Raw genomic sequence first — 26,206 nt, forward strand, 5'->3', positions numbered from 1 at the left:
GTAGCTCCATGCTGGCCCAGACAGCCCTAGTTCCCTTTCCTCAGCAAAATGGCACTGTTTTCTGCCAATTTCCTTGCCACACAACCCCAGGCTGATACAATAACCAGGTGTACAGACCCAACACCCAACGTTCCTCAGGCTTCATCTAAAGACTTGGGTCCTTGATGGCTCTCAGACATAGAGTTACAGTGCTCTGACCAAGTATGCAGAGTACTTTTGCATAGTTCTGCTGCCTCGATGCAGAAAACATACTCCGACAAATTGATGCATTTTGCAAATTGGGCCATCCCATGTAACATCTCTCCTGAGACTGCCCCATTACCTGTCATTCTTCACTACTTCTTGCTATTAAAACAGTCCAAACTTTCTTTCAGCTCTATTAGGGTGCGTCTACACTGCACCGTTACTTTGAGATAATGCGAGTGTCTACACAGCCATTCCGTTATTTTGAAATAATGGATGGCTTATTCTGAAATCTGTAAACCTCATTCTACGAGGAATAACTCCTATTCCGAAATTACTATTTTGAAATAAGGTGTGTGTAGACGCTCCACTGCTGCTATTTCAAAATAGCCCCTCACCAGGGCCATTCTAAGTTATTCCTCCCCAGTGCTCCCTGGGGCTCTAAATTGAGATAGTACATCTACATTAAGGAAGCCTGCCTTGGACTAATTTTGAGGATTCCCTGCCATGTAGATGTGCTATTTCAAAATAAGCTATTTTGGAATAACTGTTCCGGAATAACTTATTTTATAATAAGCATGCACTGTACAGGTACCATTAGGTTGAATGGAACCACATTCCATTCAAAAATAGATGATAGCACAGCCAATGACAAAGTGCTTTAAGAAGCGCCTCTAGTCATTATATCCTGATGTAACTCTGCCAAGAGAGCTATGGATCCTTCATTTGGTTTTCAGTGTGCTCACCAACCATCCATTTGAGCCAATGGCCACTTGCATGCTTCTTCACCTTTCTACAAAGACTGCATTTTTGGTTGCAATTACATCAAGCATGTGGGTGGAAGAAATGGAAACCCTGATGGCGATCCTCCCTCCACCCCTTTTTTAAGGATGAAGTCATGCTACGTACCCACCCCAAGTTCCTCTTCAAGGTATGCTCTTTGTTCCACATAAACCAGACTATTCATTTATCTGTATTTTCCCCTAAACCTCATACCAATACTTTCAAAGCAAAGATGCTTACAGTAGATGTCCACAGAGCTCTCTCATTTTACATTCACATAATGAGGTTTTTTAGGGCTTCACCCAAATTTTTCACATCCATTGAAGAATGCAAAAAGGACAATAGATGTCCTCCCAAAGACTATCTCATTGGATTTCCAACTGCATAGCCTTATGCTACTAGCACTTAGCATACACTTCTTTGAAGAATCTGGTCTGTGGTTCTGGGACACATCGACACCTGCTGTGGAGCACCCACAGGGATGCTCATCTCAAAGAATGTCAGTTACTGCTTGTGAAGGGGGGGGGGGGGCTATCCCTTCTTCTCCTCTCCGTCTGAGCGGCTGTCGGCTTATTTCCCGTCCGCCTGTATGAGGTTCCTCCGGCCTCTACCACTAATCTGGCAACCCTATTCCCTCGCCAGAATGCATGGTCTATTCAACCCACTCTCACTTGAGGCTGCCCACCCAGCAAAAGGTGGGGTGGTAGGGGGGCCCGGACCCGCCCTCTCTCATGGGCCCCAGCCCAGGGCCCAAAGGACAAGTTCCACTACTCAAAGCAGGATATCACAGCTACAGTCTTGTGTTTGGATTTTCTGATCTACTCATAGGGGCAGTGTATTTCAAGTGGGGCCAGCATACTAAAAGGGGCAACACATGTCTTTGTCTGCCTCTCTCAAACACACACAGTGAGTGTGTCACAGTCTCTCACACAAAGTGTGTGTATCTCTCTCTCTCTCACACACACACACATATACACACCCCTTGCACTGTGAAGCCGTGTATGCATCATCAGGAGAAGAGAGAGGTGCACTTTAGTAGAGTAATGTCAGTTCATCAACATGTTTAGTTTCTTCTGGGAAGTGTTTACAACCACTGCCATGCATCTATTGTATTTCCTCCTTTTGACTAAGTCCATGCTGCCTTGTAGGGGATGAGGTTACATTTACAGTAACACATTAACCCTCGAGGGCTCAGCCAACTGCTAGTTCATCATTTAGTAGCCCGACATTCCCTGGGAAATATTCCACCCTCGGATTTCATCACCTCAATCAAGCTTCACAGTCCTCATTGCTGTACACAGTATTAAATCATTTGCTTAAAATTGTTTAAAACTTGTATATATGAATATACTGTCTTTTGTCTGCTAAACAAAATTTCCCTGGAATTTACCTCTCCCACCATTTGCATTAATTCTTATAGGGAAATTGGATTTACTTAACTTCATTTTGCTTAAAGTAGCACTTTTCACGAACATAACTACAAGGGTAAGCAAGGAGTTACTGTAACCAGTTACTGCATCAGCTAGGTAGGAAAAGAAGTTTTGGAGAAGAACTGCTTACCCCATTCTGGGAGGGTAGTAGGAGCACTCTCCCTTTCTTTTTAACTCATTTAACTTTTACATATACCTCCCCATGTGTGCAACGCTAATTACAGCTCATCTCTGAGTGAAATCTGGTCCCTATCATGGGGCCTACATTCCACCCTTAGGGCACATCTAATAACTCCCGAAATAACAAAATCAAAATAGCGTGTCCCCACTAAGGGGGAACCTTGAAATTAGTCCGAGGCAGGTTCCATTAATGTGGATGTGCTATCCCGACTTAGAGCCTCAAGAAGTGCTGGGAAGTAATTACTTCAAATTACTCTGGGGAGTAGTTATTTTGAAATAGCAACAGTGGAGCATCCACACTACCACTATTTTGTAATAGCTATTTTGAAATAAGTTTTTTTCCTTGAGGAAAACAGGAGTACAGATTTTGAAATAACCAGTCTGTTATTTTTAAATAATGGGCTTGATAGTGTGGACACTCCACTTATTATTTCGAAGTAAGGGGGGTTATTTTGAAATAACCCCATTGTGTAGACCAGGGCTTAGTCTACCTACTGTAGACCTTGCCAGTAGAATGCTATGTAATGCTTTGAGCGACACTGACTATTAATAGTACTACTGCATATACCGTAAAACAACATTCTGTTCTAGTTTAACTGTAGCATTGCACTTCAAAGCTTCTTTTCATTGCTAATAAAGCTTGAGTTGCCTGCAGCCATACAATATTAGTCTGTGATCTCTTCAATTTCCATAAACTAAACAATGTCAGATCTGCCCAGCACCTCAGTGACAATCTATGCACGGCAGGAAATTGTATTGGTAATTCAATAGGTGGCCATCTTCCTTCTGAATCCCTACTGAGCCAATGGCCCAGGGCACTGTGGTGTTGAAAGTACCCCTGTGACGGACCAGGCCGTGTCTGGGCACAGCTGAGGGCGTCCGCTCAGGGCGAATTGCTCAAATCCGGGGCTCCTTACAGCCCCCAGACTGGTGACCTCTCCAAACAGGCCACAAACCAGTCTCAGAGCGCTTCAGCTGCCTGCCTGAAGCCTCACGAGCAAAACCCCTCCGACACCCCAGCAATATCCGTGCCCCAGATGGCCCCGGGCCTCATAAACAGGTGGGGGGGTCCTAGCACCCAATCCCACCTACCCCGAACAAGTTCTGTCTGGTTCCACGAAACCAGCCACAGATCCCTGGTCAATTTACCCTCTGGATCTTACCCGCAAATCACGCTGGGCCAATCCTTTAGAATCTAAAACTAAAGGTTTATTATCACAAGAAAGAAAAGCATGAGAGTCAGGTTGTTAAAAAATAGTACGTTACATGCACCAAATCTCCCAGTCCTCGATGCAGGCTCTAGCAGAGATGTTACAGCTGCTGGTTTAAAAGTTCTTATTGCGCATCCTAAGATCAGGATGGGTCCACAGGTCTTTTGGGCCCTTCAATCCCTGCAATGCTGTCTCTGGGATGAAGTGCTGAGCTGAAGACAAAATGGCATCGACCACATGGCCTCTTTATACCTCCTTCCTGGCCTCTTCTTGTATGCAGCAGGTCACCTGGTCAGAGGCCAATCTCTGTGTTTCCTGCTGGCTGCTCTCGGGTGACAGCCCCCATTCTTTGGGTGTGTCTTTGGCCCATCAAGTGCCATTGTCCCACAGGGCCTGGCTAATCAGCCTGTCCATAGCAATGCTTAACCACATTCAGAGAAATATTCAGCTTCCATACAGATTACAGATTCCTACCTACACACACAGACATTATACACTCACATAAATAGCGTACATAAGATCAGCAAACAATAAGCTCCCATTCAATACCCCACATGGCTCCCTTTTATACCAATTTCTGGGGCCAACACCCCCACCTAGGGGTGCAGCAGCGATCTGGCTGCGTCCCTCCAATTCGGTAAAGTGACAACCCCTTCAAAGATGAGATGTAAAGCCAAAATCCTGACTGCCTAGTGTCTTTAAAGGTCCCATTGTGGTTTTTAGAGTCCAAGGTTCTTTACCCACCTGTCCTGACCAAGGTCATATTTGGGTTATTGCCTCTTATGTAAATATTCTGCCACATTCAGATGAATAAGGCATGCCTCACTTGCCTTCCCAAATTGTTCTGCAGCGTTGCTGAGCACTGCGACATTTCCCTAATGAGATGACTGAACTTCAGTGATTTTTAAAGCCCTTTGGGATCTTTCACATTGAATGCACTGTAAAAATGTGTCAGTATGTCTTGTTAGGGTTCAGCTACAGACTTCTTCTGCTGCAGTTAGCACTTCTGCATAATAGAAGACTGTATACATTTGTATTACTTACCTAGGGTGAAATGTCCCTGTGATGGTGATCCATAGGTAGAGCTCTATTTTGGTTTTTTTCTTCTTCTGTTTCTACAGGGTAGAGCAGTATATATCACTATGAGGAAGCTGCCTTGCAAGAGAATCTGGGTGTGGCAGATTGAGTTATGAGAAAGGTTTACATATTTACACACAGCAGGTTTATAGCCAGTGTTCAAAGAATAATAAACTACATTCCTAGGGATAGACAAATTCCCCATATTTCTTCAGATAGATATAGAACATGTTCCTTATTGTCTCCTTTTCAGTTCATATGCAGAACACCATTTTTTCTAAGACAAGATATGAAGAACCCTTATGACTGTGTTTAATTTAGTTACATTGCCTCACTAGATATATTGGCTCATTTTTGACTTTGGCTCTTTGATCCCTGTTGCTCTTTTCTCCCCTCCTCCAGCAAAAGAAAAGAGAACCAGAGGTGAGACTCTTACTCCCATTCAATCTCCTTTTTGCAGGGAATAAGAGTCAGCGCAGCATAAAAGGGCTCTAAAAGCTGAGTTTCCATGTGATGAAGAATTCTTACACAGAAAACACTGCAGAAGAAAGCAGTAATGCTGCCTTGCAAGAACCATCTTGCAAATAATGATATACATGCCATGCCTTTGGTGATAGAGGCATGGCTGTATGAGAGGGTGCTGTGGGGATCTAGGCATTGCTGCTGGTCACACAGCAGATCCTAGAAGCAGGGCTATCAAAATTAGGGCCTTTCAATTTCCTAGACATGATGAAAAGGGCACATAGATAGCTTAAAGCCTCTGGTGGAGTAGGGTGCAGGACCCACAAAATATTAATCCAACCCCTCTGGTTCAGAGAATTCTTTTTTTTTTTCGGTATGTGCTTGAGCCCCAGTGCCCCCACAGAGTTGGTGCCTATATCCCAGTCTATTTATTGGTATGTGATGTCTAGAGATTATGGTTATGTAATCGTCCATGCTTAAGATGTGAGAGCAAGTAATATCATTAATAGGACGTTGAGGTAGCAGTTGTTGCTTGGTTATCACAGATGTCATATGTTCATCTACATCAATCAATACATGCATACATAAATGTACTCTGAAAAATGCAGAAGCTGTTAATGTACCCACTTTTAAAAATGTCTAGTTATTAATATTTTCATACTTAAAAATAATTAATGAAAAGAAAATCGCAGGCATATTAATTTCACTTTTGTCTTTCTAAAAATTGGTTCCAAGGTAAACAACTCCCATTTACCATACACTGTATTTCTGCCTGAATAAATGATATGAGTAGTCTATATGCAGAACAACTCATCTCAGAATCTTCTGAAATACTCCCTAGTGTGTTGCTGAAGTTGATATGGGTCGTGTCCATTCTGTGATACAGAGATTTGATTTACTTTTTTAGTGTCCTAATATGATATTTCTGGCTGTTATTAATGCTAAGTTGATCCACATTTTGTTTGTAGAGGATGTACTAAGTTCTCTCTTTAGTGTAATTTAATACCCACAGGTCTGGGGAAAGCTGCAAAATTATTATTTTGATAATCTATCTTGGAGCATTGAATAGTTTCTTTTGATATTCATATATGCATTTACATCTCCAAACTGTACATTATTCTTTTTATCTCCATTTTTACATCTCTCAGACATAAACAATAGAGACAAATAGATATCTCGAAGGAACATTTTAAAGTTGTCTAGCTTTCATTTCCCAAAGTTTGGACCATTAAATGAGTTTACTCTTTCCCAGTGGCTTACCCACAATAAATTAATAGGAGTTGAATTGAATTGTTTTTGAAAATTATTGTTTGGGTTTCTGTGTGGTTTGTCTGACTTCTCAGGATCTTATCAGTTCTGTGGATTTATTTTAGGGTAGGATAACCCCTGAACTTGGCTTTCAACTGTGGTCCCTAGGCACAACCTGAGCATCTGGAGAATGGCAGCACTGGCAGTGACATACTTTATAGGAAACAACCCTTAGGCTTAGTCTACATGGCAAACCTTGTTGGCATAGCTGTCAGCTAGGAGTGTATAAAAATCAGTCCCTCTGCAGCTAGCACGGCAATGCCAGCAAAAACCCTAAAGTATGTGCCAATATATCAGCCAAAGGATTCTTTTGCTGGTATATTTTATGTCATTTGGGGAGGCAGTTCAAACGTACTAGCAAAGGACTTCCTATGTAGCCACTGTCTCTACATATGGGCTTTGTCAGCATAGCTATAGAGAGTTGGTATAGATGTGTCAATAAAGCACTCATAATGTGGATGAGCCCATAGACTTTTTTGACCAAAAATGTTGAGCATGAATAGGCTTCAGGCACCCTTCCTACACTGCCTCACTTAGAAGTAGAAGGTCAACTTATTTGATATGAGTTGCCCCAAATTTTCAGACGGTCTAAAGCCACAGAAGTTGTAGTAAAACTAGAGTTATTAAAAGTAGACAGAGAAAATTGAACTAAAATGGAAGAAATCATTTGCACAGTATATCTAGGCTTAAATTGAGCAAAGGGTAATCCAGATAGCTACAATCAATGGTGTTATAAGAAGTAAGAAACATCTTACTTTTATCTTGCCCTCAATGTATTCTTTCCTATCACTTTTTGTTGGGCAAATATATCACAGACCCAGTGCCTATGATGTCATGCGTATTACCCTTTGGTACCTGGGTTCAAAGGGCCTTTATAGTCTCAGATGGATTCTTAAGGGTGTGTCATGAGTCAAATTTATACTAAGCACGTAGACCTATGTTACATCAGATTTTCAACAATATAAGGTTTGATTGGGGTACTAAGTGGGGGAAGTGAAATAGTCTTAGTGTCCCATGCAATAGATGTTGCCCCATTATGAGCTAACATTCTCCTTTCATCTCTGGAGTTAACTGATTTCCCCTCTGGAAATACAGCATATTTACAAGGTTCTTCTGATCTCATCTGTGCTTTAGTCAGCCTAAAGTGTCAAGGTGATTGAATCCTGGTTTGCATGTCAATTGCTCAGGAAATGAACTCTTAATGCTGACAATCTGTTCTTATCGACTTTTATCCGGTCTTCTATTGGGGGCAATGTCATCTAGAAGGTTGCGATAAGGCAACTTATTATTTGAATATTCAGATTTTCTTTATGCTTTTCCATTGGATCATAGGCCCAGCAATGAGGTAGAATCTGCTCTTATTATATTTACTGGTGATCTGCTAGCAAAGGGCAAGGATAAAAAGTTCATGCCAATTCTTGTAGATCTTTCATGAGCATTTGATACCAGTGATCAGGTGTTTTGATTGATTAGCTTGTGGGCAATCGTTCTTCTGTTGCAGAAGATAGGGTGTGTAGCCTGGGTTATCTCCCAGACCACAAATTGCCACTCTGACCCCACTTCCTAGATATATCTACACTGCAATTAAACATGTGCAGCTTGTGCATATCAGCTGACTTGGGCTCATGGGGCTGTTCAGTTTCAATGTAACTCTTTGGGCTCTGGAACCCAACACTTGCCTGGGTTGCTGGAGCCTGAACCCCCAGTCTGAACATCTTGTACTCCTATTAAACAACTCTGTATCCTGAGCCTTGTGAGTCTGAGTCAACTTATGTGCCAGCTGTGGGTCTTTCAATATCTGCTGTCTTTATCTGAGAGTCTCCTTTTCCCAACCTCAAAGTGTAATTAGGTCCTGTTACAGGTGTCTGGAGTAGCTAGGGTGACTGTCTTTCCCTATGCTGATTATGGGACACTTGGTAAAACTGCTCAGATCAAGTGAGTTTAATGGCAATCAATCAGATCTATGCAGTACAAACATTCAAATTACATCAAGTTGACTGAGCCCCCATTAAAAAGTAATACTGCATAGTGAATTCTTTTTATTTACCTTCTTATCTTTCAGGCTTTAGGGTTCACATGAAGAGAAGTCACACATATACCCCCTATAGCCCTCTCTCATCTAGGGGGTGACTGACAACTCAACACTCCCTGCCTCTCATTCTTCATTCTCCATGCCTAGCTGGGCTCATGGAACAGCCTGCCTCTCTCAGTACATGGTACTGTGGCTTCCTGAGACAACACGCTGGGGGGGAAGGGGCATTCAGAGTCACAATTCATCCCCTTCCCAGATTTCTGCCAGAGTTCATACCATAATGTGGCCAGCAGCAGTCTTTCAGCACTGGGGGGGGGGGAGGGGGAAGGGATGGGAGCTAGTTCCAGCCTCAGGGAAGAAGGAGATGGGAAGGGATGACCTGGCCCATATCTTTGCAGAGCTCATCCCTTATTTTCCATACAGTTTCGAATGGCAGCTAACATGTGCAGGCTGCTGCTGGCCACCCACATAATCCATATCCTTAAGCTTTAAGGATGCATCGTGCACAGGTGCCCAGAGAAGCTGACTACTGCGGTTTCAGTGGCCAGGAGCCTGGCCAGAGATGTGGCTCAGCATGGGAGGGTGCCTATGGAATGGATCAGTCCCATGCTCCATGGGAGCAAGATCCTGGGCAGAGGGTCCAGGTGAAGTGGGTGCTAAGCCCTGCCCACGGACTGCTATGGAGGTCAGGAGGGTGAACAGACTGGAAATCACTTCTCTACCCCCACTCCGGAACATGGCTGAGGGGCAGAGAAGCTTCCCTGTGACAGCACTCTGCAAGACTTTGGCCCATATGGGGCTTGGCTTCTCCTGGCCAGTTCTCTAGCCTAGAGGGTCTTTCCCAGGGCATCGGCTAAGCCAGGAACAGTGGAGGAAGGGAACCTGCTGGTCAGGCTGCTGGTGAGCTCAGCACTCCAACCCAGGGCTGCTTCTCTGCAGTTTTGGGAGCGGGATCCACCCACTGAGGGATATGAAGGAGCAGCACTGCTGGGAAGGAAAGAGTTAAAGGGGGAATGCAGGGAGAGGACAACTAGGGGGAGCGCATAAAGGGCTGATGCATGGGCAGCAGAAGCAACTCATTTGCTAGCCTCCACCTGGTGCCTTCCTGCACTCACCAGCCATTGCAGCTCACAGCACACAGTGCTGGACAAAAACAGGATGGAGAGACCCTGCTGGCTTTAAACAGACTAGTAAATGTAGTGGCCAACCCCGCATGCTGTTTCTTCATCCCACTAACATCCTTGCACTCCCCCTGCCATAATCAGTCCTTGGACCTCCCTCCCCTGCACCCACTGCTATTGGACTGGTGGCTGGCAAACAGAGATCCTGCTAGCAGTAGGACTTGCTGGTATTCTTGGAAGGAAGACAGAAAATACGAGACAATTTGCTCAATTTTAAGAAAAAGTCAGGACTCATACATGAGGTCTTAAATACGAAAGTTCCCCTTTAAAAACAGGGTGCCTAGGAGTAGCTTACAACTGAAAGTGCCTATCTTCAGGGCAGATTGTCAGAAAATGGTGACAGACACCTTAATTTGGTGACAAGTTCTATAATTAGATTTCATCAATAACAAATATGAACTCTGGCATCATTATACAAGTCTTACCATGGAGTCAAAGGGTACGTCTACACTGCAGTGCTAGCTCAAAATAAGATACGCAATTTGAGCAACGCAAATTATGTATCTTATTTTGAAACAGACTACTATTTCAACAAGTCCCATAATCCTCATGGAACGAGGTTTACCGGCACGTCAGAATAGGCACCCATTATTTCGATTTACATTTTGGAATAATAGGCGTGCTGTCAAAATGCAGGAAATGCTATTTCTGGATACTGGAAGTATCCTGAAATAGCACCACAGTGTAAATGTACCAAAAGACAAAGCCTTTAGATTCCATCCTTATCTCCACCCAGATAAACTGGACTTTGTGATAATGGTAATTAAACCAAAAATCACATCATATCAGGTTATTCCCAGTCACAATGGATCAACCACTATTTAGATCAGTGTTTCCCAAATGGTGTTCCACGGAAGCCCGGGGTTCCACGAAGTGAAAATAAGGGTTCCGCGAGAAAATTCCCACGTGGAACCTGGGATCAGCTGAGGAGTCCTCAGCTGACCCTGGGCTCCACTGCCCCTTTGAAACACATGGATCAGCTGTGAGGCGGTTGCCCCTTTAAAACACCGCCTCTGCATGTATCAAAGGGGCAGCTGCCGTGGAGCCTGGGGTCAGCTGAGGACTTCCTGGGTTCCAGGAAAGTGCTGCATGGAACCCAAGATCAGCTGGGGAGTCCCCATTTGACCCCGGGTTCCTAGCTGCATGCAGCACAGCATGGAGCCCAGGGTCAGCGGGGGACTCAGAGTCTCCCACTGACCTCAGACTCCATGGCTTTGAAATGCACAAGAGTCCCCCATTGGGGACTCTTGTGCATTTCAGAGCAGGCATGCCATGTGCAGCCTGGAGTCAGTGGGACTTCCCTGTGACCTGGGCTGTATGCAGAGTTCTGCATTCCTTCTTTGAAATGTACAAGAGCACAAGCATGGGCTCTAGTACATTTCAAAGGAGGAATGCGGAAGTGCCTATCGACTAGAGAACTAGTCAATTAACTGCATTTTAACATTATTAAGAAGAAAAACCACTGTCCACATTGAAAACTGCCAATATAATGCATATTCGTTTTTTAGCTTTATTTCTTGTAAAATTAAATGTGATTTTTGTTTTTAAATATGTGCAATTGAATTAAATGTTGATCTCATGACCTTGTTTAGCATTTGTTTATTATTTCCTTACTTATTTATGGTCTACTTTTTCATCTCCATATATAAGATTGTTACTAGGGATTCTGCAAAATTCTTTTGAATTTAAAAGAGTTCTGTGGCTAAATAAAATTGGGAAACACTGATTTAGATCAATTGATATTGCAGATCATACACCAAAGATCATACACCAATGCTGCCAGTGAATTATGTTGTAAAATAAATACAGGATAGCTAAATAAAAAAAGAATGAGAGCTACTGAGAAGTTAAAACAGGAAAAATCAAATAACAGGTGAATCAGAATTTGTAACTCCAAATGGTGGCAGTATTGTAATAAACTGCCAAGTTTCTGAAAGTCTTTTAGGGCTACCCAGAATAACTCTGGGGAGCTCCATCTTCTCATTGAATTATTGTGCCCTGTTTCAATTCAAACAGTACAGAGATAAAAGATTTTTCTTTGAATCCATATTTACAGTCTCATCACACAGAGAGCAAGCTGGCAGTGTCTCTATTGAGGGGAGGTTTCTTTTCAGGGCAGTGACTGACCTAAAGTCATCACCACAATGGCTATGTGTTTTTTAATTACCACGTTCTCTGATAAACTCCTTCATTAGTAATCCCCAAGGCTTCTTTTGTATCTGGTGAGTTTAGTTACAGGGCTTCATGCCATGTACATTATTTCAATTGCATTTTGACAGGCACAGATATGTGAAAACACATACTATCCGATTAGTTTTATGAAGTTTAAATATCTGTACACTTATACATCTAACCTTTACTTTGATCTACACAAGTGAATTAACTTGACTGCACTCTAGCACAGGGGTGGGTAATAATTTTTGACCGGGGGCCACTTCAGAAATTTGTGAAGTGGCCCCAGGCCACCCCAGAAGGGGCAGGGCCTCAATCACAAGGGGCGGGGCCAGGACACTTCTGTGTTTCCCTGCCCACAGACCCTGATTGGTCTGTGAGTGGGGGAGCGCATGAAGTCTTTGCCCCGGCACCCCCAGACAGAACTGCCAGCTGTTCTGAACAGCTGGCAGTTCTCTTTAGGCACCCATGCCCCTGGTGGGTGGGAGGAGACTTTGCAAACTCCCTCCCTCCCGCCCTCATGTCAATCCTGGCTTGGGGGCAGGGAGGAACATGCAAAGTCTGCCCTTGTCCTGCAAGGGAGTGCCGCGCTTAGAGTCACCCGCCAGCTGAGCAGTTAACTCTAAGGCTATGTCTAGACTGCAGGCTTCTTTCGAAAGAGGCTCTTTCGAAAGCATCTTTCGAAAGAGCCTCTTTCGAAAGATCGCGTCTAGACTGCAGGCGGATCTTTCGAAAGAAAAATCCGCTTTTTCAAAAGAGAGCACCCAGCGAGTCTGGATGCTCTCTTTCGAAGACGGCCTCTTTACATTGAAGAACGCCTTCTTTCGAAAGAGGAACTTTCAAAAGAAGGCGTTCTTCCTCGTGAAATGAGGTTTACCGCCATCGAAAGAAAAGCCGCGTTCTTTTGAAATAATTTCGAAAGAACGCGGCTTGAGTCTGGACGCAGGGGAAGTTTTTTCAGGAAAAGGCTACTTTTCCGGAAAAATCCCTGAGTCTGGACACGGCCTAAGTGCCGAGCCCCTTGCAGGGTGGGAGGAGACTATGCATGCTTCCCCCCACCCCCAGGTCAATCAGGGACTGGGGGTGAGGGGAGCACATGAAGTCTCCGTCCGCCCTGCCCCTGTCCTACAAGGAGCCTGGGGGAGGAGGAGTGCGAAATCTCTCACTCCCTGCCCTCTGTCACATGGCGCTTAGTATCAATCGCCAAGGTTGACTCAAGTGCTGTGCGTTCCCCTGTCCCTAGGCCCCTGATTGGCCTGGGAGCAGTGGAGTGGCAGGACTTCTGCGGGCTGGATCAACCTTGGTGGTCTGGATTTGGCCTGCGAAGGCCCTTTTGCCCATCCTTATTCTAGGATGATCTGGTCAGCCAGCGTCATAATAGGGAAATAGCAATGTAAAGGTAAAACTTGGCTCTCATTTATATTTAAGCAAAATAATTTTCTAGTGCTTTTCCCTGTGAACATAGCTTTGGAGATGTAACTAGCTGTAAATGTCTCAGAGGGGTAGCTGTATTAGTCTGTAACTTTAAAACAATAAGCAGTCCTGTGGCACCTTAGAGACAAACACATGAATTAGGTCATGAGCTTTCGTGGGTAAAACCCACTTCATCAAATGAGTTGGACTTCAACTGATCTGATGAAGTGAGCTTTACCCACGAAATCTCATGACCTCATAAATTTGTGAGTCTCTAAGATGCCACTGGACTGCTCGTTGTTTTTATAGCTGTAAATGCATTGTTGAAAGCATCTCATTTATTCCCTAAAAACTGCATTCTGCTTATAGCCTGTCCTTCCAGGTTTTCCTTTCAAAGTCCAGAAAAAACATAGCCATAGGAGCCTTGATTTTTGAGAAGCACTTCAGATGAATGCACTTATATGGAAACAATGCTACCCACTCCACCATAAGCTCCCTACCAGTCAGCTGCCTCAGGCTGAGTCAGCTTCTTTGCTGAGCAGCCAGTGTGACGTCTGGATGCAAAGAGAAGAGTTGTACTACTGCAACACTCTAATGAAGATGCTCTAAATCACTGGGGTATGTCTAGACTACACCCCTCTGTCAACAGAGAGATATAGATTAGGCACGTTGAAATTGATAATGAAGCAAGGATTTAAATATCTCGTGCTTCATTAGCATAAACATGGCCGCCACTTTTTTTTTTTAAACGGAGCTTTTTTGAAAAAAACCTGGCAGTCTAGACATGGATCTGTCAAAAAAAAATAAAGCCTTTTTCGAAAGCTCCTGTAAATCTTGAGGGTTTATTTTTTGACAGCTCTGTGTCTAGACTGCCGTTTTTTTTAAAAAAAGCTTCATTTTGAAAAAAAGCAGCGGCCATGTTTATGCTAATGACACACGGGATATTTAAATCCCTGCTTCATTAGCAATTTTGATGTGCCTAATCTACATCTCTCTGTCGACAGAGAGGTGTAGTCTAGACGTACCCTGGGAGACAGCTTAGTTAATCCGCCTCCATGACAGACAGTACCTATATCAGCAGGAGAATCTCTCCCACTGACAAGCACTCTCTGTTCCAGTGCCTAGGTCAATATAACTATGTGACTCAGGTGAGGATTATTCACATTTCTGAGTGATACAGTTGTATTGAAGTACTTCTTTAGTATAGACCAGGTCTTAGCAAGGCATTGAGTACAAGGCACTTTGATACTAATCTTTCTGTGGCCTTTGCTAGTTCATATCCCAGTATTTGCAAACATGGGGCCCTAAAATTAACTATCTAAACAAAGGTGCTGAACATCATCAGCACCCATCGGCACCTTTCAGCACACTGGATCTTGGAGCACATATTGGAGCATTTTCTAAGTCTGAACCTGACTGTCAAAATGATTTATCCTTTAACCTTTGTTTTACACTCCTCCATATAAAATCCAAATCTGTTCTTGTTGTTGGAAAAAATATTTCCCTGAAGTGTCTAGTGGAAGCATATGTGTGACAATTAAAACTATGCAGTTGTAGTTATCTTTATCACACTAATACTTCCCCAGAGATTAAGAATTAATTTATTCCATCATCTGAAGTCTTCCAACATATTCAAGATAATTGGATTCATATTATCCTTAATTATGTTACTTGCAGCCCTGTGCAACCTAATGCCCAAATAAGTCAGTTTCATAAGGACCTACTTAAAATTCCAGGGCTAGAAATTAGTATGTTTGACAGTGGTAGGAATTCTCCTTTAACCCATGTAATATATTTCAAAACCTCTCCAAATTGTGACTACCATATCTAGGTTTGCTGGTATTGCTTTGCTTTGCTTATTCACAAACAATGGTATGTGTACACCGTGTATTCAACCCTAATTATTCCTTCTCAACCAGTTGCTAATGTTTCAAGACAAAAGCAAACAATAATGTTCCTACATGGCTTCCTTAACAAGTGCCTCTGTGTTCTAGCAAAGGCAGTTTGTCCTAGATTGAGAGCATGGACCACAGTGGATTGATGGAAGTAGATATTATCTATTATTTTAATAAATGCTGGCCAACCTCCAGATTATCTGTGTACATGGTGAGTGGCTCTACTGTATTGTGTCATTCACTTTTTGTTCATTTTATAGCCCTGCAGCTGTTGACTCTAATGTGGCTTCCCACAGGTCCACCCTTTCACATAAATCCTGTTTGAGTTGTGCCCCTTGGTTAGTAAGGATGGCAAGGTGCAGACACATGGATATTTTAAAGTAACCAAGTGCCTTTTTATATGTCAATCAGTCTGCTGTACTGCACAGCAAAGCCTTGCTCTCCATCCTAGCTGGAGACAAGCATTTCAGTTCATATTTGCATGTGCTCCTGAAAGAGTCAAAGTAGTTCCTAACAATCAACACGCTTTAAAAGTCTGCTGTGCTGTAATTTCTTCTTTAGCTATCCCTCGATGTGAGGACGATGTCTGGCACGGAGATTTACTGGTGGGTTTTTAAGTGGCTGAGGATGGAGCCAAATTTGTGCCCTGCAGATTTTCCCACAGAAGTGACAGGTGTGATTTTGAAGGAGACATAGTTGTTGGCTGGACTGTTGTGTCCTTGCTTTCCTATTTTGTCATTTCTCTCTCTCTGTTCTCCTCAAAGTGGGATGTGGATTACATGTTGACATTGTATCTGCTCCTCTTATATGCTATAGGGCAATGAACCACATTTTCAACACAGTCCAGGGAAAATGCTAATTGAAGAGACTCCTAGTCAGTGAAATAAATTACTGAGAACAAGTCAGGAATTTGTATAAGATTCTTCAACAATTGGGAAACAATGTCCAAAAATTCTGTCAAGCCTCTCTAGAATACATAATACACTGTACTGATGTTGATGGAGTGTATGTGTTTCTTGGATGATGCTGTTCTCCAACAATCCCACAGAAAGGAACTCTGTTTTAGTTATTCCTTGAACTAGAGAGTCATTTAGGTGAGAATAATTTCATCTTGGAAACTGTCTTAACAGTATTTCTTAGCAACAATCTAAAGTGGGTTGGGTCAGGACAATTCAAGGAAGCAGAACAATTTATGTTGGCTACAGTTTTGATGCATGATGGTCCAGGCTGGCCTTTGAAGTGAGCTTGTGATGGATGCATCCACATAACATTGCTGAAATTGAATTCCCATGTGATGGCTGGAGAGAGGAACAGCCTACTGCATTTGTTTCACAAACATGAGCAAGAGCTCAGCAGAATTATACTTGAATCAATAGAAAACACTTAGCCTGGTGTTTGAAGTGAAACAAGGGGTGCAGGGTACCCCCACAGTACCTTCCTCACCCTGGACCTACTGCTCTTCTAATCTATATGACGGCTGTTGTCTGATGTGTTTGAGCAATATTTTTACATTATGTATTTTTGATCCACATTGCAGTATGAACTCTGAACCATTGACCTGCAAGTGTGAACTTTTGAACTGCAAGTGCAAATTATGCTTTCAGAGTTCTGGGTTTACATTTGTGGCTTTATTTAATGTAATTTTTGAAAATGTGGGTCAGGGTTTTACTGTAGCTCACCTGAAAAAGAACAGCTAGATCACTTGGCTGGCTTTAAATTAAAGACAAGTATTTTGAAAGAAAATTGTGTTTGGTTTGTTTCTGCCTGGCTTGTAAAATGTATCTTTCCCACTACCCATTCCTCCATATAAGTTTAAAAAAGAGAAGAAAAAAATGATCTTGTAGTTAAGACACTGGATAGAGACTTAGGAAATGTAGTTTCTGTTTCTGAGCTAGAAATTAGTATGTTTTCAAGTCTTTGACTGTGATCGAATTCTCCCCTAGCCCAATTAATATTTAATTCCAAACCTGTCCAAATTTTAGCTACTACATCCAGGTTTGCTATTGTTGCTTTGATTTGATCATGTAGAAACAATGAAATGGTATCCACCTAAATGGATAGTTTCTCTCTGCCACAGACTTTCCTTGTGACCTTGGGCAAGTCATTGAAGTTCGCCATGTTTAAAATTTCTATCTGTAAAATGGGGATAGCAACACTTTACAAACCCCTTGTGTGTAGAGAAGATATATTCAAAACTTTGGGAGGTGATTCGATATTATGCTGATAGGGAGCTACTTTCACTTCATGCTTACCCTAAAAGAGTTAATATAGATTGAGAGGGGAGCTAATTAACCTAAAAAGTCAGAGCTCAGGGGAATCAGGTGACTAAATATTCCCTTGACTGAGAAAAGGAGCTGAGGAGGAACAACCAGGGACTGGACTTACTAAGACGGGAAGGTGGCAGCAGCAGCTCATGGAGCGAGAGAAGTGCTTCCTGCCAAGATGCAGAAAGATGGAGTGCAGGACCATCTTGACCTTGCACAGCTAAACCTCAGGACAGCCAGGAGATGGTTCCACTCTAGCATCAAACAGAGTGTCCCATCACAGGACCATGTATGGACATAAATAGAAGTTTGTAAAGTTTGTTTTTTTCCAGAAGTGGGTCCAGTCCCATAGACATTCCCACACACGAGTAACTCCACTTACATGCATATTTTCAGGATTGTACCCTATCAAAATCTTTGCTTTCTTTTATGCGAACTATATATATCAGGAAAGGAGAGAGAATAGACAATGAAATGCAGAGCATGCTAAACAAATGCTAAGTAATTTTGAGTGTCCTACAGCACACTGGGTATGTCTACACAGCATTATGGAGCAAGCCTCTCATCCTGAGCTGCCAGACTTGGGGGCAAAAGCAAGTACAGGCAGTCCCCAGGTTACGTACAAGATAGGGACCGTAGATTTGTTCTTAAGTTGAATTTGTATGTAAGTCGGAACTGGCGTCCAGATTCAGCAGCTGTTGAAACTGACCAGCAGCAGCTGAATCGGAAACGCCTGAGGCAGAGCAGCTGGAGTGCTGCTGGGTTGGTCTGGTAGCGCCGACCCTTGGCGCGGCGGGACCAACCCGGCAGCACCCCAGCTGCTCTTGGGGACGCCTGGGGCAGAGCAGCTGGGGTGCTGCTGGGTTGGTCCCGCAGCGCCGCTCCTCGGCGCTACTGGACCAACCTGGCAGCACCCCCGCTTCTCTGCCCCAGGTGTTCCAAAGTCAGCCGCTGCTGAAACTGACCAGTGGCTGACTACAGGAAGCCCGAGGCAGAGCTGCTCTGCCCCGGGCTTCCTGGAATCAGCCGCTGATCAGTTTCAACAGTGGCTGAATCTGGATGCCTGGGACAGAGCAGCTGGGGCGCTGCCGGGTAGGTCCAGTAGCGCCGCACCTTGGCGCTGTGGGACCAACCCGGCAGCCCCCCAGCTGCTCTACCCCATGCGTTGGCAAGAAAAGCCTGGTCTGCTGCAGGGTGGGGGGTGCACTAGCTGCGCCTCCCCCAGCAGACCAGGGAGACGCGGAGCGACTTTTCTCGCCATGGAGGACGCGGGTAGCAGGACCGCGGCGTGTCTTGGCGGTCCCGCTGCCCGCGTCCTCCACGGTGAGGAAAGCCGCTCCGCGTCTCCCTGGTCTGCTGGGGGGAAGTGCCCCCCGCACTGCCGGAGGCGGTGACAGTGGGGGAGGCACCCCGCACTAGCTGCACCCTCCTCCCCCCATTCGTAATTAGGGGTCCGACTTAAGTCAGACTGACGTAACCTGGGGACTGCCTGTACTCTAAAAATAGTTGCAAAGCCAGTGCTTGGAAGTTACAGCTTGGGCTAAAGCTTGCCCTCTGAAGGAAGGGAGGTGGGCTTCAGAGCTTAAGCTACTGCCCAAGTTGCAACTGCAAACCATTGCTAGCTAGAGTCCATTGACCAGCACTGGGAGGTACACTTCAAAATTCTTTGTCAACATAGCCCCTCTTGTGGGGTCACATTAGAACATTGACAAGCTAAGAAGGAAGGGTTGCTCCAGCCATCTCCCAAAAATTCACTTTTGAAGAGAATCCAACTATTTGAAATTGATCTCTTTTCGTCTCTGAAATACATTCCCATTTGTGAATATCAAAATGGTAGTCTCTAAGGGTATGTCTACACTACCCCGCTAGTTCGAACTAGCGGGGTAATGTAGGCATACCGCACTTGCAAATGAAGCCCGGGATTTGAATTTCCCGGGCTTCATTTGCATAAGCCGTCCGGCGCCATTTTTAAATGCCGGCTTGTTCGAACTCCATGCCGCGCGGCTACACGTGGAACGAGGCGTACAGATAGTTCGGAATGGCTTGCTAGTTTGAACTATCTAGCCCGTGCCGCGTGTAGCCGCGCGGCACGGGCTAGATAGTTCAAACTAGCAAGCCATTCCGAACTATCTGTACGCCTCGTTCCACGTGTAGCCGCGCGGCACGGAGTTCGAACAAGCCGGCATTTAAAAATGGCGCTGGCCGGCTTATGCAAATGAAGCCCGGGAAATTCAAATCCCGGGCTTCATTTGCAAGTGCGGTATGCCTACATTACCACCCTAGTTCGAACTAGGGTGGTAGTGTAGACATACCCTAAGGTGCTGCAGGACTATTCACTGTTTTTTAAGTTTTTTCAGATACACACTAACATGGCTACCACTCTGAAACTTTTATTCACATTTGCGTTTCTTCAGTTAATTGTTTACCAAGTAGTCTTAACTTTCAGCAAAAACAAGCACAAGACTCCCTTTTATCCTTTTTTGGGGTAGTGGAGGGAAGAAAAAGGTCTCGTTTGTCTGACTCTGTTCCAGTGCTGTTTCCTTGGCTGTGGATTTCTTAGGCCTAATGTTCTTGTCTTTGGCATCTCAGGCTTGCAGGCATCAGAGGCATGATAGTGATCTTTGGGAGTTTATCTCCTAGCCGCATATAGCTCCATACTTCCAAAGACCTTTTTTCTCTTCAGCATTCGGGATGTCTGCTGCTATTTTACTGCTATGGTTGCTGTCTCACACTGTTGATGCCATGAAATCTGCTGTAGGAAACTTCAGCCACATACTTTTGTGATGAGAAAGAAAAGGCAACTGGTCCATCTTCCTGGAACAAGGAAGAAAAAATTGAGGGTAGAATAAAATACATAATAGAAATAAGTGTTGAACTGTACACATTTTTCATTAAATGAGGGCCAGTGAATAATATTCCAGATGTGTTTTAAGTTGTCTTTTAATAGACTGGTGAATATTGTTGAATTTTTTATTTACCAGGGCATGCACAAAACTGAACTGCAGGCAGAAAGAATCTGTGTTGTATACCCACATTAAAAAGAGCTGGGGAAATACACACACACACACACACACACACACAAAGACATGGGATGGGTGTTAAAACAATATAATGTAAATCACCTATTTCTCATTTTTTCCACATTGCTGACCTGTTTGCTAACAGGTTGGGTTTTCTAATTTTGATTTAAACACAAAATTCAAAATGACTTTGGTAGTTGGTTGGGCTTATGGATTTATGGTAGATTTGTATGTGGGACCTCATCACTATACGGCAACCCTGCCGTTTTTGTGACAGAGTCTATTTGACTAGTTCTGGATTTATGATGGAAATAATTCAGTACGGAGTAATAATTTTCCCTTGGCAATTACACTACCATTTGGTACTTTGTCCCTAAGGGGAAAATGAATGTGCTGGGATCTGTCCATGAGTTCAATGGCTCAGTGTAAAGAACAAACCAAGGTCAGAATGCAGCTGGATAACACAGTGAGACTTCATAGTGGAATCTAGATCTGCTTTCTTTCTCTGATTCATGAAAAGCTCATGCAATTTAAAGATTCCATGTTCAGTAATTTAAAGATTTGATTTTGATATGCATTGGAATTTAGTCAGTATTCTTCGTGAAATATGTTTAATTATTGTTTTAATAGTCTTTTCTTATTCATCACCACCTGTCTTTGATAGCAATGTCACACATACCAATTTCTCTCATGCTGGCCAGAGAGTGTCTTTTTTAAGAGCTCGCATTCACAGTCTTCTTATGTCATCACAAGCCTTCTTATCGAAAAACCTTTCAGAAGCAATGCACCTGGCTTAATCTTTTGACTTGGGGCTAATCCAATGCTCCCAGAAATCTTTGCCCCGTGATTAACTGGTCAATGTATTTTTACCGTTTTTTAACAGATGCAGACTTAGCTTAGTCATCCATGACTTTTTCACCACAAGTCTATGTCATTGTATTGGTCATGAGAGTCCTGCTGGTCCAACCTGCAACAATTTCACCTAACAGCTAAATCAGATTGACAAGAGCACATCATACTGGCACTCCAGACTTGCTTCCCATTTAGTTTCAGCGAGTCTTCAGTTGTAGAGTTCACTAACACAGGACTTAAAGATGCGTCTGAATTTTGCCATGCTTATAACACAAGGAAAAAGCTATCTGTTTGCCCAAAGCTTCCTCTAATAGCAGCGACTGCTGTATAGCTGACAATGATTCTCCTGTAAACAGACAAGCAAGGTCATTCATATAGAAAGTGGCTAAAACAATTGAGGGACCCCAAATGTGGTCCTTTTGGTCAAATTGTTGTCTTTACAAGAGTACTTGTAGGGTGCCTACTTAAAGTAGCAAATGGGTGCAGTAACGTAAGTCTGTTGAATTGCCTGACAGTCTCTTCATTATACCTCAAAAATAACTTGTTTGGATTTTGCTCTTTTAATGGGATTCGTGATGCCAAAGAAAAGGTGCTTACCTCTGTGCATTTTGGTACAGTTATGTGGCAAACCCCCACTTTTCACAATCTACTGTGAAGGTTCATATCAAATACAGTGTATTTGCAAAATTTAAATAATTTGGTAAGTGAAGTGTTTTGTAAATATGCAGTAGGGCAAGGTGAAAATTGAACACTCTCCCTTGACACTGCTCATAAAAAGAAGTGCACCCAGGATCTCAAATGCAGTGAGATAGATAGCCACACAGATAAAGCTTTGCGGGCTAATTGAATTGCACTCCAAAAGCACTCACACTGAGCTTCAGTTTCAGTTCAGCTTCCATCTGGGAATCAGCAGTGGTTGGTTAAAATATTTTTCATGCATACAAAGTGTATACCAAAGCTTTTCTGCAGAAATGTTTTGCTGTTGCCCAGGGGTGGGGAAACTTTTTTAGTTGGGGGCCACTTACCCAGAGAAAAATCAGTTGGGTGGGGGGCAGCAGGGTTGGAGTGCTAGTGTAGGCTCTCCAATGCTGTGGGGCAGAGGGGCCCTGAACACTGGGAGCCAGATCCAGGCAAGCCAGGGTCTGCATCTGGCCCCTGGTCTTTCATTTCCCTAGCCCTGCAGTAGCTAGTTACTTGCTAATAATTTCAGGCTTCTGCTTTTGCATTGGAGTCTAGTTAATTGTAACAAGCTGTATGGTGAAAGCGATAGAGTATTTCTGCTGTATACCCATGCTTTGTCTCTTCTCAAAAGAAACAATTTCTAATTGTTCTCCAGGGCTACGACTAGACTGCAAGCCTCTTTCGAAAGAGGCTTTTTTGAAAGATACTTTCGAAAAAGCCTCTTTTGAAAAAGAGCGTCTTGACTGCAAGCAGTACTTTCGAAAAAGCAAGCCGCTTTTTTGAAAGAAAGCACCCAGGCACTCTGGATGCTCTCTTTCTAAAAAGCCCTGTTTGCATTCAAGAACGCCTTTTTTCGAAAGAGCACTTTCGAGAAAAGGCGTTCTTCCTCATGAAATGACGTTTTCCGCCATCGAAAGAAAAGCCGCGTTCTTTCGATTTAATTTCGAAAGATCACGGCTGTAGTCTAGACACAGGTGAAGTTTTTTCGAAAAAAGGCTACTTTTTTCGAAAAAACCCTTGAGTCTGGACACAGCCCAGGAGAGAAGCAGCATTTTTGCCAGCCTCTGAAATGGTCAGTTCTAGTCTGTGTTTTTCCAACTCAGATAGGCAGTAGTGATCTGGCATTTGTTGGTGGTTTTGTTGTTTACATTATAGACCAGCAATATGGTTGACACTGAAAAAACTTGAAGGCAAAAATTACGGCTCTGTTATGGACCTTCCCCTTATGGGTTGAATTTCATCTTTATCACATTTTTCTTTTGAGAGGTTAGCACATGTGGGTTTTATGGATAAAAAAGCATGTTTTAAGGAGTAATTGGAATGAAGACAAATGAACATCTGTCACATATAACTGAGAGGTAAGGGAGGAAGTTGGTTGCTTATGGGACAGCATGGAAGAAGGCATGAAGATGAATGAAGACAGTGATGAAAAATTGATGAAGAGTTCGTTCTCTTCTTCAGCAAGGCAAAGGGGATGAAGAGGGAAGAAACAGTTTTCAGAGCCTCAGCTTCTGTTAGTTTCCATAATTTCTACAGTCTCTGTAAATTGTGTTCTCTTTTCATTGCTGGCTGACAATTATATTCCATGTCTTCCCTTTGATAGGCCGGTTCCTTTTCCTGTTGCTGCCACCACTTCTCTGAATATTATAATTATTATTGTGCAACATTTTTATAGCTCCGTAACTTTACATGATGATACTCAAGGTGCATTGAGGTGCAAGAATGGGTTCATACCAGACAAATATAGACTAAAACAACAAAATCAGAAAAGTGGACAGAGCACCAGAGTGATAGAAGAATAGTGGCAGAGGGAGAACTGCACCAAGGATGAGGACAGAGTGAAACCAAAGAGACTGACTCTACGTGGTAAGACACAAGGAGCCTGTGAAGAGGCTTTAGAGGACTGTGGCATGGTGTTCAAAGAGGTGAAAAAGAAAGAGTATTTTAGCTTCTGAATATTGGATAGATTGATGAGGAGAGAGTCAGGCAATATGGAAAGGAAAAATGTATTGTTATGCAAGTGAGATAGAGCTATGAGAGGAATCTGAGGCTTGATAGTAGGAATCCAAGGGGTGTTGAATTTTAGAAATATTATAGGAGGTAAAGCAACAAGATTTGTCATGTCTGGATGTGTAAGAGAGAAGGAAACAGAAGAGCCAAAGATGACCGTACGGCTTCAAGTCTGAACGATGTGGCAAAGTCACAGGATGAATAAAGGAGGAGAGGGTTCAGGAGAAAAGGTAGAGACATCCAGTTTAATTTGTTGGTGAAATACCCATGAGGAGTTATGGGAGAAAAGGGAGAGATGAGTTCCCAGCTGGAGATACCATGTGTGGATAGGTAGATTTGACAGACGTAAGGCACAGAGACAATCAAAGATTTTCTCATGGTATTAAAGAGGATGAATATTGTCATCTAGAAGTTGCCACATTGAAAACAGTGGAGAAAGCAAAAAGTTAATAAATAATGGATTTCTCTGGATCTTCGCACACTTATTTTCTACATGAAGAATCATTAAAGAAACCACTGACATGTTTCTCTTTTATGGCCAGGATTTCCCTTTGGTGACTAGCTCAGAGAAACTGAATTTCAGGAGCAAGATTTTAAATGTACCACAGAGCCAACTACAATACAGATACATCTGTTTGTTTCTTAAGCAACATGCTTTTCTACAGTCATTCTTCTTGTTTCCTGCTCCATGCTTTTTCCTTTTGTCAATCAGATTATCAGCAACAATAATCACAAACCTCATTAGGAACCAATTACACACACACAACTCCAAACTAATTTTACTTCTTCACTAACACTATCGCCACAATGTTTAACTTTTCCGTCAATCCAATGTTCTTCTAGTCTCATTAATTATAGCTAACCATTTTTTCAAAGCTTTCGACCCTAGCACACAACACTTGAACAGTGTTCTATAGCTCCTGGAATTAGAAAGATATATAAAAATGATGCAATTTCAACTTACTATACTTTCTCTCGCTCTAGAGACATGCAAATCTTGACCTGGTCACTCATATAACTCTGCTTCTCAGTCCATACTCCACTACAGGGGCCACATTCTAATCCCAGGAACACTTTTGCAAATCTAGAGTAACTGAGGTAAATTGTGCTATTGACTTTCTTTGCTATGCAAGAGCCCCTCTGATTTTGGATCCTAGCAGAGAGGTCTGATCTACAGTGCAGTTAGGTCAATGTAAATTGTCTCATGTCATCCTACTTGTGAATGTGTCTATACTTGAATTTGTCTCTCATGGATGTTAGCGCCCCAGTATTGGCACAAAGCAGCTCCACCTTGATGATCTATGTTGCGTTATGGTCAACATACTGTGGTTCAAGCAGTGAGAGTGTAGGTACCATGTGACATTTATCAATCCTAACAGTCCTCTAGCAGATGTCCTACAACACCTGACACTGTCCTGACACTGCCTAGTGGTCATTGAGCCCAGAAGACCACCCTCCCCTCTTTAAAAATTCTGCATATTATTAAATGAATTTTACTGATTACCCAATTTAGAAAGCACATCTAGCAGGTCTCCCTTCTTTTGTGCAACTGCCTAACCAACTATGTCTACTATGTGCTCCACACATGCTCATGCCTGGAACAAACAGGAGGTATTGGATCTCTTGGGCTTGTGTTAAGAAAAGGCTGTACAGTCACATCTGCAGAGCTGCTGTAGCAAAGTGAACATCTATGAGCAGGTTGCGTGGGAGATGTTAGCAAAGGGGTAAAATAGGGACCAGCAGCAATCCCAAGTGAAAGGAAGAAACTGTGGCAGGCATACCAAAAGGGAAGTGAACAGTAAGTCTGGTCTTGTGCCACAGACCTGGTACTTTTACAAAGAGATGTGCACCATATTTGGCACCAGCACCTGATGGAGTCCTATGGATTCTTCAGGGAGCCTGAGACACAAACCATTGTGAAACGCAGGAAGGAAAATTGAAGACATGCAACTGGGAGGCCAGCTATGTCATAAGCCAGGATCTGTTTAAGATTCCACCATAGTCTAGTCATTCCCAGCAGTGCAGCATGGGTGAGACCTGTCCATATCCTGT

At 43.2% G+C, this 26,206-nt stretch overlaps 1 protein-coding gene across 2 annotated transcripts in view; it reads left to right on the forward strand.

Annotated features, from left to right (window-relative positions):
* TRHDE (thyrotropin releasing hormone degrading enzyme) overlaps positions 1-26,206 on the forward strand; it is a 347,541-nt gene that overhangs the window by 273,269 nt on the left and 48,066 nt on the right. The gene's annotated exons all lie outside the window — the stretch shown is intronic.

The sequence above is a fragment of the Pelodiscus sinensis genome, chromosome 1 (genome assembly GCF_049634645.1).
Source record: "Pelodiscus sinensis isolate JC-2024 chromosome 1, ASM4963464v1, whole genome shotgun sequence".
Classification (NCBI taxonomy): domain Eukaryota; kingdom Metazoa; phylum Chordata; order Testudines; family Trionychidae; genus Pelodiscus; species Pelodiscus sinensis.